Source organism: Salmo salar, chromosome 12 (assembly GCF_965601325.2).
Source record: "Salmo salar chromosome 12, fSalSal1, whole genome shotgun sequence".
NCBI lineage: Eukaryota > Metazoa > Chordata > Actinopteri > Salmoniformes > Salmonidae > Salmo > Salmo salar.
The window spans coordinates 94,926,173-94,946,526 of record NC_138302.1 but is presented as its reverse complement, the minus strand read 5'-3'; the positions used below and the strand labels follow the sequence as shown (position 1 = coordinate 94,946,526).

The 20,354-nt window shown below is 40.0% G+C and overlaps 1 protein-coding gene across 2 annotated transcripts in view; it reads right to left on the bottom strand.

Annotated features, from left to right (window-relative positions):
* Positions 1–20,354, bottom strand: part of LOC106566113 (copine-5) — a 289,627-nt gene that overhangs the window by 117,319 nt on the left and 151,954 nt on the right. The window lies entirely within an intron of this gene.

The following is a 20,354-nucleotide window of genomic DNA, read 5'->3' as shown; positions in this document are numbered from 1 at the left end:
ATGATAGATAGATGACAGATTGTAGATGATAGATAGATGATAGAAGATAGAGGATAGATAGATGATAGATTATAGATGATAGAAGATAGAGGATAGATAGATGATAGAAGATAGATGATAGATAGATGATAGATGATAGATGAGAGAATATAGATAGATGATAGATTATAGATGATAGATAGATTATAGATGATAGATAGATTATAGATTATAGATTATAGATGATAGATAGATGATAGATAGATGATAGATTATAGATTATAGATAGATGATATTATGATAGAAGACAGATGGATGATGGATGATTGATAGATGACAGATGATAGATGATAGATGATAGATGATAGATGATAGATAGATGATAGATTATAGATTATAGATTATAGATTATAGATAGATGATATTATGATAGAAGACAGATGGATGATGGATGATTGATAGATGACAGATGATAGATGATAGATGATAGATGATAGATGATAGATGATAGATTATAGATGATAGATTATAGATTATAGATGATAGATAGATGACAGATGATAGATGATAGATTATAGATGATAGATTATAGATGATAGATGATAGATTATAGATGATAGATAGATGACAGATGATAGATGATAGATAGATGATAGATGATAGATGATAGATAGATGATAGATGATAGATAGATGATAGATTATAGATTATAGATGATAGATAGATTATAGATAGATGATATATTATATATTATAGATTATAGATGATAGATGATAGATGATAGATTATAGATGATAGATGATAGATTATAGATGATAGACAGATTATAGATTATAGATGATAGATAGATGATAGATTATAGATAGATGATAGATGATAGATTATAGATAGATGATAGATTATAGATTATAGATGATTGATAGATGATAGATTATAGATTATAGATTATAGATTATAGATGATAGATAGATTATAGATAGATGATATATTATAGATTATAGATTATAGATGATAGATGATATATTATAGATTATAGATGATAGATGATATATTATAGATAGATGATAGATTATAGATGACAGATAGATGATAGATTATAGATAGATGATAGATAGATGATAGATAGATGATAGATGATAGATAGATGATAGATAGATGATATATGATAGATGATAGATAGATAATAGATGATAGATAGATCATAGATTATAGATAGATGATAGATAGATGATAGATGATAGATAGATGATAGATAGATGATAGATATATGATAGATAGATGATAGATGATAGATAGATGATAGATGATATATAGATAGATGATAGATAGATGATAGATAGATGATAGATGATAGATAGATGATAGATTATAGATAGATGATTGATAGATGATAGATAGGTGATAGATGATAGATAGATGATAGATAGATGATAGATGGTAGATGATAGATAGATGATAGAAAGATGATAGATGATAGATGATACATAGATGATAGATGATAGATAGATAGATGATAGATAGATGATAGATGATAGATGACAGATGATAGATGATAGATTATAGATGATAGATAGATGATAGATGATAGATTATAGATGATAGATGATAGATGACAGATGATAGATGATAGATTATAGATGATAGATAGATGATAGATGATAGATTATAGATGATAGATGATAGATGACAGATGATAGATGATAGATTATAGATGATAGATAGATGATAGATTATAGATGATAGATAGATGATAAATAGATGATAGACAGATGATAGATGATAGATAGATGATAGATGATAGATGATAGATAGATGATAGATTATAGATGATAGATAGATGATAGATAGATGATAGATCATAGATAGATGATAGATAGATGATAGATAGATGATAGATAGATGATAGATGATAGATAGATGATAGATGATAGATGATAGATGATAGATAGATGATAGATGATAGATGATAGATAGATGATAGATGGTAGATAGATGATAGATAGATGATAGATTATAGATGATAGATGATAGATAGATGATAGATGTTAGATGATAGATAGATGATAGATGGTAGATAGATGATAGATAGATGATTGATGATAGATGATAGATAGATGATAGATGATAGATGATAGATAGATGATAGATAGATGATAGATAGATAGATGATATATAGATGATAGATGATAGATAGATGATAGATGATAGATAGATGATAGATGATGATAGATGATAGATGATAGATAGATGATAGATAGATGATAGATGATTGATAGATAGATGATAGATGATAGATAGATGATAGATGATAGATAGATGATAGATATATGATAGATGATAGATAGATGATGATAGATAGATGATAGATGATAGATAGATGATAGACAGATGATAGATAGATGATAGATGATAGATAGATAGATGATAGATAGAGGATAGATGATAGATAGATGATAGATAGACGATAGATGATAGATGATAGATTGATTATAGATGATCGATCATAGATAGATGATAGATGATCGATGATAGATAGATGATAGATGATAGATAGATGATAGGTGATAGATGATAGATAGATGATAGATGATAGATAGATGCTAGATGATAGATTATAGATGATAGATGATAGATAGATGATAGATGATAGATGATAGATAGATAGATGATAGATAGATTTTAGATGATAGATAGATGATAGATTATAGATGATAGATAGATGATTGATAGATGATAGATGATAGATAGATGATAGATTATAGATGATAGATAGATGATAGATGATAGATGATATATAGATATTTGATAGATAGATGATAGATAGATGATAGATGATAGATAGATGATAGATAGATAGATGATAGATAGATTATAGATGATAGATAGATGATATATAGATGATAGATGATAGATAGATGATAGATGATAGATAGATGATAGATAGATGATAGATGATAGATTATAGATGATAGATAGATGATTGATAGATGATAGATGATAGATAGATGATAGATTATAGATGATAGATAGATAATAGATAGATGATAGATGATAGATAGATGATAGATGATATATAGATAGATGATAGATAGATGATAGATAGATGATAGATGATAGATAGATAGATGATAGATAGATTATAGATGATAGATGATAGATAGATGATAGATTATAGATGATAGACAGATGATAGATAGATGATAGATGATAGATAGATGATAGATAGATGATAGATGATAGATAGATGATAGATAGATGATAGATGATAGATAGATGATAGATGATAGATAGATGATAGATGATAGATAGATGATAGATAGATGATAGATGATAGATAGATTATAGATGATAGATAGATGATAGATAGTTGATAGATGATAGATGATAGATAAATGATAGATGATAGATAGATTATAGATGATAGATGATAGATAGATGATAGATAGATGATAGATTATAGATGATAGATTATAGATAGATGATAGATGATAGATAGATGATAGATGATAGATAGATGATAGATGATAGATAGATGATAGATAGATGATAGATGATAGATAGATGATAGATGATAGATGATAGATAGATAATAGATGATAGATAGATGATAGATTATAGATAGATGATAGATAGATGATAGATGATAGATAGATGATAGATAGGTCATAGATAGATGATAGATGATAGATAGATGATAGATGATAGATTATAGATGATTGATAGATGATAGATGATAGATAGATGATAGATTATAGATGATAGATAAATGATAGATAGATGATAAATAGATGATAGATGATAGATAGATGATAGATGATATATAGATAGATGATAGATAGATGATAGATAGATAGATGATAGATAGATTATAGATGATAGATAGATGATAGATTATAGATGATAGACAGATGATAGATAGATGATAGATGATAGATAGATGATAGATGATAGATAGATAGATGATAGATGATAGATAGATGATAGATCGATTATAGATGATAGATAGATGATAGATAGTTGATAGATGATAGATGATAGATAAATGATAGATAGATGATAGATAGATGATAGATAGATTATAGATGATAGATGATAGATAGATAGATGATAGATAGATGATAGATTATAGATGATAGATTATAGATAGATGATAGATGATAGATAGATGATAGATGATAGATAGATGATAGATGATAGATAGATGATACATAGATGATAGATAGATGATAGATGATAGATAGATGATAGATGATAGATGATAGATAGATAATAGATGATAGATAGATGATAGATTATAGATAGATGATAGATAGATGATAGATAGATGATAGATAGATGATAGATAGATGATAGATGATTCTTCTTGAGCCTCATTAAAATGCAAATCAATTTATAACATTTCTGACATGCATTTTTCTGGATATTTTTGTTGTTATTCTGTCTCTCACTGTTCAAATAAACCTACCATTAAAATTATAGACTGATCCTCTCTTTGTCAGTGGGCAAACGTACAAAATCAGCAGGGGATCAAATACTTTTTAAACCCACTGTAGATGATAGATAGATGACAGATTGTAGATGATAGATAGATGATAGATGATAGAAGATAGAGGATAGATAGATGATAGATTATAGATGATAGAAGATAGAGGATAGATAGATGATAGAAGATAGATGATAGATAGATGATAGATGATAGATGAGAGAATATAGATAGATGATAGATTATAGATGATAGATAGATTATAGATGATAGATAGATGATAGATTATAGATTATAGATGATAGATAGATGATAGATAGATGATAGATTATAGATTATAGATAGATGATATTATGATAGAAGACAGATGGATGATGGATGATTGATAGATGACAGATGATAGATGATAGATGATAGATGATAGATGATAGATGATAGATAGATTATAGATTATAGATTATAGATAGATGATATTATGATAGAAGACAGATGGATGATGGATGATTGATAGATGATAGATGATAGATGATAGATTATAGATGATAGATGATAGATTATAGATGATAGATTATAGATTATAGATGATAGATAGATGACAGATGATAGATGATAGATTATAGATGATAGATTATAGATGATAGATGATAGATTATAGATGATAGATAGATGATAGATAGATGATAGATGATAGATAGATGATAGATGATAGATAGATGATAGATTATAGATTATAGATGATAGATAGATTATAGATAGATGATATATTATATATTATAGATGATAGATGATAGATGATAGATTATAGATGATAGACAGATTATAGATTATAGATGATAGATAGATGATAGATTATAGATAGATGATAGATGATAGATTATAGATAGATGATAGATTATAGATTATAGATGATTGATAGATGATAGATTATAGATTATAGATTATAGATTATAGATGATAGATAGATTATAGATAGATGATATATTATAGATTATAGATTATAGATGATAGATGATATATTATAGATTATAGATGATAGATGATATATTATAGATAGATGATAGATTATAGATGACAGATAGATGATAGATTATATATAGATGATATATTATAGATGATAGATAGATGATAGATTATAGATGATAGATAGATGATAGATTGTAGATAATAGATAGATGATAGATAGATTATAGATGATAGATAGATTATAGATGATAGATAGATTATAGATGATAGATAGATGATAGATGATAGATTATAGATGATAGATAGATGATAGATGATAGATTATAGATGATAGATAGATGATAGATTATAGATGATAGATAGATGATAGATAGATGATAGATTATAGATGATAGATAGATTATAGATGATAGATAGATGATAGATAGATGATAGATTATAGATGATAGATAGATTATAGATGATAGATAGATGATAGATAGATGATAGATAGATTATAGATTATAGATGATAGATAGATTATAGATGATAGATAGATGATAGATAGATGATAGATGATAGATGATAGATTATAGATGATAGATAGATGATAGATTACAGATGATAGATAGATGATAGATAGATGATAGATAGATGATAGATAATAGATAGATTATAGATGATAGATAGATTATAGATGATAGATAGATGATAGATTATAGATGATAGATAGATGATAGATTATAGATGATAGATAGATGATAGATTATAGATGATAGATAGATGATAGATTATAGATGATAGATAGATGATAGATTATAGATGATAGATAGATGATAGATTATAGATGATAGATGATAGATTATAGATGATAGATGATAGACACACACAGAGTTTGGAGTTGGCTGATCTTACCAGAGGAGAACAGACAGAATAACTTAATCAGCTACAGAGCTGAAGTGCCATCAGACAGACCAGAGCAGTGTGCATGAACAGGATAAACACCTCTTCTGTTGTTGTCGGAGGGCCAGAGGCTCTACACTGGACACTACCCGTGCCAGCTGTACCTCCTAATGATCCTGCTAATGGCTTTTTAATGTTGTAGCAGATCTGACTGGGTTACTGTTTGATGGGTTGTGTTTGGGTGAGAGAGAGAAAGTGTGTGTGTGTGTGTGTGTCTCACTGTCTCATTATCCGTCCCAGTCAGACTCAGACTGCAGGCTGTGTTCAGTGTGTACAAACACACTCATCTCCACGAGGGCTCCAAGATCTTCCTATACTCGCTGTAGTGACACAGAGAAGTTAAGCTGCTAGCCCATAACATCATCATCACCCCTCCAGCCATCCCACAGTGCTTCACACAGAGCCAGAGGTCTGTCCTTTGACATCCCTCAGACACAGAGACACATTGAGACACTAGAGTATAGAAGACGGGTGACAATGGAGACATATCTCCTCAGTTGACGTCTCCCTTTGATCCAGGACCGAAACACTACCACTTATCAACTGTCTGTTATCTTAACGGTTATTTTGGATGAACATTTCAAATCAATGTCTGGTTTAAAAGTTTGAATCGATGTCCGGCTCATTGCTCAGTTAGTCAAACATTTCCCAGTTTTATCCGGTGTTAGAATGATGGCAGAGGAGGGAAGGATGGACAGACAAGGACAACAGAGAAGACAACAATGTGACTATGTCCAAAATGGCGCCCTATTCCCTATATAGTGCAGAACTTTTCCCTATGCAGTGCTTAAAATATATTAAATTCATGCTAATTACATCTAAGAAAATAACCAAGTCTCACAGTGTCTATAAATAAATTATACGGTTTGGATTAACATAGTAGCCTCTCCCTATATCTCCTCTGTCATCTCCCTGTATCTCCTCTGTCATCTCCCTGTAGCTCCTCTGTCATCTCCCTGTAGCTCCTCTGTCATCTCCCTGTATCTCCTCTGTCATCTCCCTGTAGCTCCTCTGTCATCTCCCTGTAGCTCCTCTGTCATCTCCCTGTAGCTCCTCTGTCATCTCCCTGTAGCTCCTCTGTCATCTCCCTGTATCTCCTCTGTCATCTCCCTGTATCTTCTCTGTCATCTCCCTGTGGCTCCTCTGTCATCTCCCTGTGGCTCCTCTGTCATCTCCCTGTAGCTCCTCTGTCATCTCCCTGTATCTCCTCTGTCATCTCCCTATATCTCCTCTGTCATCTCCCTGTAGCTCCTCTGTCATCTCCCTGTGGCTCCTCTGTCATCTCCCTGTAGCTCCTCTGTCATCTCCCTGTATCTCCTCTGTCATCTCCCTGTAGCTCCTCTGTCATCTCCCTGTAGCTCCTCTGTCATCTCCCTGTATCTCCCCTGTCATCTCCCTGTAGCTCCTCTGTCATCTCCCTGTATCTCCTCTGTCATCTCCCTGTAGCTCCTCTGTCATCTCCCTGTATCTCCTCTGTCATCTCCCTGTGGCTCCTCTGTCATCTCCCTGTAGCTCCTCTGTCATCTCCCTGTAGCTCCTCTGTCATCTCCCTGTATCTCCTCTGTCATCTCCCTGTAGCTCCTCTGTCATCTCCCTATATCTCCTCTGTCATCTCCCTGTAGCTCCTCTGTCATCTGTCATCTCCCTGTAGCTCCTCTGTCATCTCCCTGTAGCTCCTCTGTCATCTCCCTGTATCTCCTCTGTCATCTCCCTGTAGCTCCTCTGTCATCTCCCTGTAGCTCCTCTGTCATCTCGCACTATCTCCTCTGTCATCTCCCTGTAGCTCCTCTGTCATCTCCCTGTAGCTCCTCTGTCATCTCCCTGTAGCTCCTCTGTCATCTCCCTGTATCTCCTCTGTCATCTCCCTGTAGCTCCTCTGTCATCTCCCTATATCACCTTTGTCATCTCCCTGTATCTCCTCTGTCATCTGTCATCTCCCTGTAGCTCCTCTGTCATCTCCCTGTATCTCCTCTGTCATCTCCCTGTATCTCCTCTGTCATCTCCCTGTATCTCCTCTGTCATCTCCCTGTAGGTCCTCTGTCATCTGTCATCTCCCTGTAGCTCCTCTGTCATCTCCCTGTAGCTCCTCTGTCATCTCCCTGTAGCTCCTCTGTCATCTCCCTGTAGCTCCTCTGTCATCTCCCTGTATCTCCTCTGTCATCTCCCTGTAGCTCCTCTGTCATCTCCCTATATCTCCTCTGTCATCTCCCTGTAGCTCCTCTGTCATCTGTCATCTCCCTGTAGCTCCTCTGTCATCTCCCTGTAGCTCCTCTGTCATCTCCCTGTATCTCCTCTGTCATCTCCCTGTATCTCCTCTGTCATCTCCCTGTATCTCCTCTGTCATCTCCCTGTATCTCCTCTGTCATCTCCCTGTAGGTCCTCTGTCATCTGTCATCTCCCTGTAGCTCCTCTGTCATCTCCCTGTATCTCCTCTGTCATCTCCCTGTAGGTCCTCTGTCATCTGTCATCTCCCTGTAGCTCCTCTGTCATCTCCCTGTATCTCCTCTGTCATCTCCCTGTAGCTCCTCTGTCATCTCCCTGTATCTCCTCTGTCATCTCCCTGTAGCTCCTCTGTCATCTCCCTGTATCTCCTCTGTCATCTCCCTGTAGCTCCTCTGTCATCTCCCTGTAGCTCCTCTGTCATCTCCCTGTGGCTCCTCTGTCATCTCCCTGTGGCTCCTCTGTCATCTCCCTGTAGCTCCTCTGTCATCTCCCTGTATCTCCTCTGTCATCTCCCTATATCTCCTCTGTCATCTCCCTGTAGCTCCTCTGTCATCTCCCTGTGGCTCCTCTGTCATCTCCCTGTAGCTCCTCTGTCATCTCCCTGTATCTCCTCTGTCATCTCCCTGTAGCTCCTCTGTCATCTCCCTGTAGCTCCTCTGTCATCTCCCTGTAGCTCCTCTGTCATCTCCCTGTATCTCCTCTGTCATCTCCCTGTAGCTCCTCTGTCATCTCCCTGTAGCTCCTCTGTCATCTCCCTGTAGCTCCTCTGTCATCTCCCTGTAGCTCCTCTGTCATCTCCCTGTATCTCCTCTGTCATCTCCCTGTATCTCCTCTGTCATCTCCCTGTAGGTCCTCTGTCATCTCCCTCTTTCTCCTCTGTCATCTCCCTGTAGCTCCTCTGTCATCTCCCTGTATCTCCTCTGTCATCTCCCTATATCTCCTCTGTCATCTCCCTATATCTCCTCTGTCATCTCCCTGTAGCTCCTCTGTCATCTCCCTGTAGCTCCTCTGTCATCTCCCTGTAGCTCCTCTGTCATCTCCCTGTAGCTCCTCTGTCATCTCCCTGTAGCTCCTCTGTCATCTCCCTGTAGCTCCTCTGTCATCTCCCTGTATCTCCTCTGTCATCTCCCTTTTAGTTATTTAGCAGAAACTCTTTTATACAGAGTGACTTACAGGAGCAATTATGGTTAAGTTCCTTGCTCAGGGGCACATTGAACAGACTTTTCACCTAGTCGGCTCAGGGATTCAAACCAGATACCTTTTAGTTACGGGACCAATGCTCTTAACCGCTAGGCTACCTGACACCCTTTTTTCTTTAGGGTCAGTGGTAATAAGGAGGTAACTTGAAAGGCCATTCAGGACAAAAGAGACGGCCATCTTGGATTGTTGAACACAAACAGTTTTGATCCCACAGATGGTGGGAATGCTGAGAGCTTGTAATGTAAGGCTAATGCTAGTGCCGTCAGGATAGTGTTAGCGTTAGCTAACATTAGTGAATTAGCATCCCCATATAGAGAGCAATTCATTATTGTGCTAGGGAAGGGTTCACCAGAGAACCTCTCTACCCAGTTAACAGGACAGGACATAAACCGTTTATTATGATGAAATGTGGAGCGCTCACTAAATATGGGAACTGTGACACGTACACAACTGTGACACATATACACACTCTGTGACACTCACACACCCCCGTCATGTCTGCAATCAACATCCGTTGGTTAATGTGGTGAGAATGGTGGAAGTGGTGGGGGTTATGGAGAATGGTGAGTGGTGGTGATGGAGGTGGTGGAGAATGGTGGGTGTTGGTGGAAGTGGAGGTAGAGGTGGTAGTGGGTGGTGGTGGAGAATGGTGGGTGGTGGTGGAGGTTGTGGAGGTGGTAGTGGGTGGTGGTGGAGAATGGTGGGTGGTGGTGGAGGTGGTGGAGGTGGTAGTGGGTGGTGGTGGAGAATGGTGGGTGGAGAATGGTGGTGGTGGTGGACAATGGTGGGTGGTGGCGGTTGAGGTGGTGGTGATGAAGAATGGTGGGTAGTGGTGGTGGAGAATGGTGGGTGGTAGGGGTGGAGGTGGTGGTGGTGGGTGGTGGTAGACAATGGTGGATGGTGGTGGAGGTGGAGAATGGTGGGTGGTGGACAATGGTGGACAATGGTGGGTGGGGGTGGAGAATGGTGGGTGGTGGTGGAGAATGGTGGGTGGTGGTGGTGGGTGGTGGTGGAGAATGGTGGGTGGTGGTGGTGGAGAATGGTGGGGGGTGGTGGTGGTGGAGAATGGTGGGTGGTGAAGATGGAGGTAAGTAGTTGACTCAAAGAGAGAGAAAGACAAAAGTTGAACAGTTAGCTGGGTGGTGGTGATTTAGGTAGTGGTGGACAATGGTGGGTGGTGGTGGTGGATAACGGTGGGTGGTGGTGATGGAGGTGAGTAGTTGACTCAAAGAGAGAGAAAGACAATAGTTGAACAGTTAGCTAGCGAATGCAGCTAGCTAGTTTAGCGTACTCACCCGGCTCAAACAGAGAGGGATACTATGCTACCTAGCTGGCTATAGCTATCCAACACTGGAACTCTTCCAAGTCAAGGTAAGCTTTTGGTTGTATTAATTTACTGCCACCGGGGCCCACCTGTTTAACTGCTAAACTGCTTGCTAACTGTACACTGTACTGCATGATTGTACCAGGTTTACTAACATATTAGTTCTAGTAGATATGTTGTTGACTTGACATTAGCTAATATGGTGACAACAATATAGGATGTGTGTAGCGGTTAGCGGTTATGATATGAGGGTTAGGCTTGTAAAGTTTTTTCATATGGTCACAGACAGCCGATGTGTGCAATGAAGTCCACAAGCGAAAGGAAAAGGTGAGAGGAGGAGAGCGCGTAGATGCAAGAAGGAATTAACGAGCAAAATGATCATGCTGTTTTAATGTGACTGCTATGAAAGTGAATTGTGTTTGTATGTGATCAAGGGTGTATTCATTCCGCCGACTCTGTTGAAAAATGTTTCTTAAATGGAAGCAAACGGAATGAAATGAGGATAAACATACCTGAATTTGTCCAAGCTCTCGTTTGCAACTGTTGGACTAATGATAACACCCTCGATCAGCTAGATCATCTAGATGCAGGCAAGAGTGTGGAAGCCGGTATTGAATGTGTCACTGTCTGTCACAATGATAACTCAAAATGTTCTCTCAACCTGTGCACCTATGTTGTAAACTTTCATTCATAGGCTAGGTTGTAGCAACCTCATGATGAGTATATGGAAAATCCGAGTATCATGTTGTAACCTAAACCTACCGATGTTATATTGACCTGGGTGAATGGAATATGAATGACAGTCATCCAAAATGCTGTAATATAAATAAGGCCATGCTCATGAAAACAAATAATCTTCCTACCTCATCTTAAACGGCACTGACCGCCACTGGTGATGGAGGAGGTGGTGGTGATGGAGGAGGTGGTGCAGGTGGAGAATGGTGGGTGGTGGTGATGGAGGTGGTGGTGCAGGTGGAGAATGGTGGGTGGTGATGGAGGAGGTGGTGCAGGTGGAGAATGGTGGGTGGTGGTGATGGAGGTGGTGGTGCAGGTGGAGAATGGTGGGTGGTGATGGAGGTGGTGGTGCAGGTGAGGAATGGTGGGTGGTGGTGATAGAGGTGGTGGTGCAGGTGGAGAATGGTGGGGGATGGAGGTGGTGGTGCTGGTGGAGAATGGTGGGTGGTGGTGATGGAGGTGGTGGTGCAGGTGGAGAATGGTGGGTGATGGTGGTGGAGGTAGAGAATGGTGGGTGGTAAAGGTGGTGGTGGAAGTGGAAAATGGTGGGTGGTGATGGTGGAGGTAGAGAATGGTGGGTGGTGGTGGAGGTGGTGGAGAATGGTGGGTGGTGGAGGTAGAGAATGGTGGGTGGTGGAGGTAGAGAATGGTGTGTGGTGATGGTGGTGGTGGAAGTGGAGAATGGTGGGTGGTGATGGTGGAGGTAGAGAATGGTGGGTGGTGGTAGTGGTGGAGAATGGTGGGTGGTGGAGGTGGAGAATGGTGGGTGGTGGTGGAGGTGGTGGAGGATGGTGGGTGGTGGAGGTGGAGAATGGTGGGTGGTAGTGGTGGTGGTGGAGAATGTGGGTGGTGGAGGTGGAGAATGAAGGGTGGTGGAGGTTGAGAATGGTGGGTGGTAGTGGTGGTGGTGGAGAATGAAGGGTGGTGGAGGTGGAGAATGGTGGGTGGTGGAGGTTTGGAGGAGAGAGAAGGGAAGGAACAAAGAAAGGCTTGGTAGAGAAAGGGAACAGGGTATGTGGTGGAGAGGAGGGAGGAGGGAGGAGGGGAGGAGGAACAACAGGAAGCATAGGAGGGATACAAGAAAGATGCAGATATTTCCATACCTGCTGCTTTAGGCATGACAGATAGATGGACCAGACGAAGAGAGGGAGCAGCGGAGAGGGAAATAAAGAGAGAGAATAAAGGAGAGAGAGTGGTTCTGATAGAACACAGGTTGAAGGAGGAGTCTAGATAGTGGTTCAGATAGAACACAGGTTGAAGGAGGAGTCTAGATAGTGGATCAGATAGAACACAGGTTGAAGGAGGAGTCTAGATAGTGGATCAGATAGAACACAGGTTGAAGGAGGAGTCTAGATAGTGGATCAGATAGAACACAGGTTGAAGGAGGAGTCTAGATAGTGGATCAGACAGAACACAGGTTGAAGGAGGAGTCTAGATAGTGGATCAGATAGAACACAGGTTGAAGGAGGAGTCTAGATAGTGGATCAGATAGAACACAGGTTGAAGGAGGAGTCTAGATAGTGGATCAGCTAGAACACAGGTTGAAGGAGGAGTCTAGATAGTGGATCAGATAGAACACAGGTTGAAGGAGGAGTCTAGATAGTGGATCAGATAGAACACAGGTTGAAGGAGGAGTCTAGAGACTAGGAGAGAGGGATAGGAGGGAAAACGTGACAAGAAAGCTCTCTGTTAGTTCTATTGAAGCCTTATGATCTCTCCGGTGTGTGTGTGTGTGTGATACATCAGAGCCATCCCATTCTAATAGCCTATGGGTCTATATAGCACGCACTATGGTCTTGATTCTGTCCATGTTGCTAGTCAGGTGCAAGCATTTCACTACACCTGCAATAACATCTGCTAAATATGTTTATGTGACCAATAACATTTGATTTGATTTTTTTTGTTGGTACAGTGTTGTTCCCCAGGCAGTTCGATTCAGTATTGTTCCCCAGGCAGTTTGATTCAGTGTTGTTCCCCAGGCAGTTTGATTCAGTATTGTTCCCCAGGCAGTTTGATTCAGTATTGTTCCCCAGGCAGTTTGATTCAGTGTTGTTCCCCAGGCAGTTTGATTCAGTGTTGTTCCCCAGGCAGTTTGATTCAGTATTGTTCCCCAGGCAGTTTGATTCAGTGTTGTTCCCCAGGCAGTTTGATTCAGTGTTGTTCCCCAGGCAGTTTGATTCAGTATTGTTCCCCAGGCAGTTTGATTCAGTGTTGTTCCCCAGGCAGTTTGATTCAGTATTGTTCCCCAGACAGTTTGATTCAGTGTTGTTCCCCAGGCAGTTTGATTCAGTATTGTTCCCCAGGCAGTTTGATTCAGTATTGTTCCCCAGACAGTTTGATTCAGTGTTGTTCCCCAGGCAGTTTGATTCAGTATTGTTCCCCAGGCAGTTTGATTCAGTATTGTTCCCCAGGCAGTTTGATTGAGTGTTGTTCCCCAGGCAGTTTGATTCAGTATTGTTCCCCAGGCAGTTTGATTCAGTATTGTTCCCCAGGCAGTTTGATTCAGTGTTGTTCCCCAGGCAGTTTGATTCAGTGTTGTTCCCCAGGCAGTTTGATTCAGTATTGTTCCCCAGGCAGTTTGATTCAGTGTTGTTCCCCAGGCAGTTTGATTCAGTGTTGTTCCCCAGGCAGTTTGATTCAGTATTGTTCCCCAGGCAGTTTGATTCAGTGTTGTTCCCCAGGCAGTTTGATTCAGTATTGTTCCCCAGACAGTTTGATTCAGTGTTGTTCCCCAGGCAGTTTGATTCAGTATTGTTCCCCAGGCAGTTTGATTCAGTATTGTTCCCCAGACAGTTTGATTCAGTGTTGTTCCCCAGGCAGTTTGATTCAGTATTGTTCCCCAGGCAGTTTGATTCAGTATTGTTCCCCAGACAGTTTGATTCAGTGTTGTTCCCCAGGCAGTTTGATTCAGTATTGTTCCCCAGGCAGTTTGATACAAGGTCACTCAAAGGGATTTTTAATTAAAGCCCATTCAGTCGCACATTAGGATCAGCTGTTGCAGATTTTATTACTGCCAGTGGGCACAGAGCTTCACATGATGTAATCCACTATTGATTCCTCCCTCTGGAGGAACTCTCTCTGAGTCGTACTCTGTCTGTCTGTCTGTCTGTCTCCTCACCGTTCTCTTTGTCCCGCTTTCTCAATTTTCTCTCTATCTATGTCTCTTACACCAGTGTCAGATCTAGTCTAGTGCTCAGAGCCATACAGACGACAGATATTTGATATAAAAGTTTAACGGTATCTGCACTTCAACACTAGGACCTAATCTGCCATGTCATAGCTCAGTGGAGCCGTGTGTGTGTGTGTGTGTGTGTGTGTGTGTGTGTGTGTGTGTGTGTGTGTGTGTGTGTGTGTGTGTGTGTGTGTGTGTGTGTGTGTGTGTGTGTGTGTGTGTGTGTGTGTGTGTGTGTGTGTGTGTGTGTGTGTGTGTGTGTGTGTGTGTGTGTGTATTTAACTTGGGGGGACCAGAAGTCCCCCCAAGAATACTAAACAAACAAACATTTGACCAACTGTGGACATTTTGTTAGTCCCCACAAGGTCAAATGCTCTTTCTAAGGGCTTTAGGATTAAGGTTAGAATTAATGTTAGGGTTAGAAGCTAGGGTTAGTTTTAGGGTTAGGAACTAAGGTTAGGTTTAGGGTAGGTTTTTGTGTTAAGGTTAGGGTTAAGGTTAGGGTTATGGTAAGGTTTAATAGGGTTTCTGTTTATACTGGTATCAAACCTTGGGTTGCACGGGCCTATTGCAACTTCCTGCACTGTTTCTATATTGTACATCCGACCGGTCTGGAGAGTGTAGGAGACCATGAAAGGCCAAGAGCTCCGAGGCGTCACCCATGACAGTCCAACAACAGGAGGAAGACAATTATTGATAAAGTGGTAAAAAGTTTTAACTTTAAAACAAATTTTATATAAACAAATCATAATTAAACATGCAAACTGGATCAATTAAATAAATAATTAAATAAGTACATAATTGGAAATCCCCACCAATGGATGATGGGATTAAGTGCTCCAAAGATAAGTGTTATGTTAAAGTGCTTGATATAATAAAATTCAACTGATAAATAAGACCCATTCAATTCTGATAGCTTAACAGGGAAGCTACATAACATCCTCTGTTGCTTCACTTAAAGCTTCTGATAAACCACAGGTGGTGAAGGTAGTCAACATTACATGACCTCCTCCACACTGATTCTCAACACAGGGGCCCCACTAGGGTGTGTCCTCAGTCCCCTCCTGTATGGCCTCACACAGCTCCAACTCTATCATCATGTTCGCTGACGACACGACAGTAGTAGGCCTGATTACCACCAACGATGAGACCGGCCTACAGGGAGGAGGTTGGCACTCTGACGGCGTGGTGCCAAGTAAACAACCTCCCCCTCAACGTCAGAAAAACAAAGGAGCTAATTGTGGACTTCAGAAGGAACCAGGTTGGGCACGCCCCCATCCTCATCAACAGGGTCACCATGGAGATGGTCAAAAACTTCAAGATTCTAATTTGTTATTTGATTTCAGACAAATTGAATAGAATATGTTGAACAAGCCGGAATGATTTTTTTTAGCATACCAATCAGAAAAAGCACTTCAGATGGACAACCTTTTTTCAGTGTGTCGCTAGCAGCCTCATTCAGACAGCAGATACAGTCAGACGGTTAAAGACTAGCACTGAATACAGAGTCAACATCACGGGCTATAAGGACCTCTTATAAACAATGATAAGTAGTTATAGTCCAGTTGTAAATATGATATAAGTAATTATATGTATAGTTTAGGCCAGGGCTATTCAACTCTCACCCTAAGAGGTCTGGACTACTGCTGGTGTTCTGTTCTATTGCACACACCTAGTGTCTCAGGTCTAAGTCAGTCCCTGGTTAGAGGTGAACAATGAAAAAAAGAAGTGGAACTGGCTTCCAGGTCCAGATTAGTATTGGAGGGTGTAGGCAGTAGTACGTGTAAGCAGTACTGCACTTACTATATGATGATGTGTGCAGTAACAGTAATGGTGATGTACATTGAGTATACAAAACATTAAGAACACCTGCTCTTTCCAAGACATAGACTGACCAGGTGAATCCAGTTGAAAGCCGGACATGGATTGTGCATGTGTGCCATTCAGAGGGAATGCGCAAGACACAAGATTAAAGTGCCTTTTAAGTGCATTACAGTCTACAGTCGACAGTCTACATTCTACAGTACGACTTTTAGAACACCTACTCATTCAAGGGTTTTTCTTTATTTGACTATTTTCTATATTGTAGAATAATAGTGAAGACATCAAAACTATGAAATAACACATATGTAGCCCGATTCAGGAAACAGCTTATGTCACATGTCATGACTTCACAGGAGAGCGGTTTGAACATAAAAAAAAATGTTTTTATCAGAATGGAAACATGTATGCCAACTGTAAATACAAATAAAATAGTTAAATTACGAGCCTTGTTGGTTAACCCACAGAAAAAGATGATTGCCTGAGATAATGAGTGGGCTGGACATCACGAGAGAGGAGTTCGGATTGGTCAGCCATATAGAAGGCTTCTGTCTATTTGAGCTCGTCAGTCTGTGTTGGTAATCCTGTCGAAAGCGACTTTAAAAAAAGGAATTGTGTAGTGGAGCTGCATAGGTTTTGCTCTCCACTTCCTGGAGGACAGAGTCTTGAAATCAGTGGAATTAGAGTGTGACAGTTAAGGAGATGGAGAAAACACCTGTCTCCGGATTACATCTTCAAACTAAGGGCAAACGTGGTATGGCATTTCTAACAGGGAGACACGTCCATCATGCATGATGATGTACACAGGTAATACATTCTAGCGTTAGCGAGCTACATTGGTAAACAAATCCAGAGGTAAACAAATCATCGGCCAGAGCGTCAAGTGTGTGCTCCGAGAGCGAAACGAGATGGGTAGGAATAAAGCTTAAGAGGGTGTGAACGATGCTGAGTGGATGGAGACAAAGAAGAGCTCTTCACTAGATACCAAAACATTCAAAAGCGATTTTCACAAAAGTGAGTTTACAAGTTGATAAACTTTCAATGCAGAATTACTTTCCCATTGTTCCTCAAATGCAGGGTATGATATACGATTTTGAAACTCTGGGCCTCTACTTTTATCCAATGTAAGAAACACCATTTCACATTTTTTCAGAATTTTGCTACATAAGACCGAATCCAGGTGGTGAGTCACGTATAGAATCATGTAGTAACCAAAAGTGTTAAATAATCCAAATGTAATTTTGTATTTGAGATTCTTCAAAGAGATTCTTCACCCTTTGCCTTGATGACAGCTTTGGACACTCTTGGCAGTCACCTGGTATGCATTTCAATTAACAGGTGTGCCTTGTTCAAAGTTAATTTGTGGAATTTCTTTCCTTCTTAATGTGTTTGAGCCAAGCCAGTTGTATTGTGACAAAGTAAGGGGGGTATACAGAAGATAGCTATATTTGGTAAAAGACCAAGTCCATATTATGGCAAGAATAGCTAAAATAAGCAAAGAGAAACGACAGTCCATCATTATTTAAGACATGAAGATCAGTCAATAAGGAACATTTCAAGAACTTTGAAAGTTTCTTCAAGTGCAGTCACAAAAACCATCAAGCGCTATGATGAAACTGGCCCTCATAAGGGCCACCACAGGAAAGGAAGACCCAGAGTTACCTCTGCTGCAGAGGATAAGTTCATTAGAGTTTCCAGCCTCAGAAATTGCACCCCAAATAAATGCTTCACAGAGTTCAAGTAACAGACACATCTCAACATTAACTGTTCAGAGGAGACTGCGTGAATCAAGCCACCATTGCCGATTGCTGCAAAGAAACCACTACTAAAGGACACCAATAAGAAGAAGAGACTTGCTTGGGCCAAGAAACATGAGCAATGGACATTAGACTGGTGGAAATCTGTCCTTTGGTCTGATGAGTCCAAATTTGAGAGTTTTGGTTCCAACCGCCGTGTCTTTGTGACACACAGAGTAGGTGAACGGATGATCTCTGCATGTGTGGTTCCCACCGTGAAGCATAGAGGAGGAGGTGTGATGGTGTGGGGGTGCTTTGCTGGTGACACGGTCAGTGATTTATTTAGAATTCAAGGCACACTTAACCAGCACGGCTACCACAGTATTCTGTAGCGATACGCCATCCAATCTGGTTTGCGCTTAGTGGGACTATCATTTGTTTTTCAACAGGACAATGACCCAACACACCTTCAGGGTGTGTAAGGGCTTTTTGACCAAGTAGGAGAGTGATGGATTGCTGCATCAGATGACCTGGCCTCCAAAATCTCCTGACCTAAACCCAATTGAGATGGTTTGGGATGAGTTGGAACGCAGAGTGATGGAAAAGCGTTATTTCATAGTTTTGATGTCTTCACTATTATTCTACAATGTAGAAAATAGAAAAAAATTAAGAAAAACCCTTGAATGACTAGGTCTGTCCAAACTTTTGACTGGTACTGTATATTTGTGAGATGTACTGACATGTTGAATGCACCGAGCTGTCTGTCTAAACTACTGGCACACAGCTCGGACACCCATGCATACCCCACAAGACATGCCACCAGAGGTCTCTTCACAGTCCCCAAGTCCAGAACAGACTATGGGAGGTGCATAGTACTACATAGAGCCATGACGACATGGAACTCTATTCCACATCAAGTAATTCATGCAAGTACTAAAATTACATTTCAAAAATGGATAAAAAAACACCTTATGGAACAACGGGGACTGTGAAGCAACACAAACATAGGCACAGACACATGCATACAAACATACGATAACATACGTACTATACACACACACACGATAACATACGTACTACACACACACGATAACATACGCACTATACACACACACGATAACATACGCACTATACACACACACGATAACATACGTACTACACACACACGTACACATGGAGTTTGTGTTGTGGATATGTGGTAGTGGAGTAGGGGCCTGAGGGTACACAGTGTGTTGTAGATATGTGGTAGTGGAGTAGGGGCCTGAGGGCACACACATAGTGTGTTGTAGATATGTGGTAGTGGAGTAGGGGCCTGAGGGCACACACTTAGTGTGTTGTGGATATGTGGTAGTGGAGTAGGGGCCTGAGGGCACACACTTAGTGTGTTGTAGATATGTGGTAGTGGAGTAGGGGCCTGAGGGGACACACATAGTGTGTTGTAGATATGTGGTAGTGGAGTAGGGGCCTGAGGGCCCACACTTAGTGTGTTGTAGATATGTGGTAGTGGAGTAGGGGCCTGAGGGGACACACATAGTGTGTTGTAGATATGTGGTAGTGGAATAAGGGCCTGAGGGCCCACACTTAGTGTGTTGTAGATATGTGGTAGTGGAGTAGGGGCCTGAGGGGACACACTTAGTGTGTTGTAGATATGTGGTAGTGGAGTTGGGGCCTGAGGGGACAAACATAGTGTGTTGTAGATATGTGGTAGTGGAGTAGGGGCCTGAGGGGACACACTTAGTGTGTTGTAGATATGTGGTAGTGGAGTAGGGGCCTGAG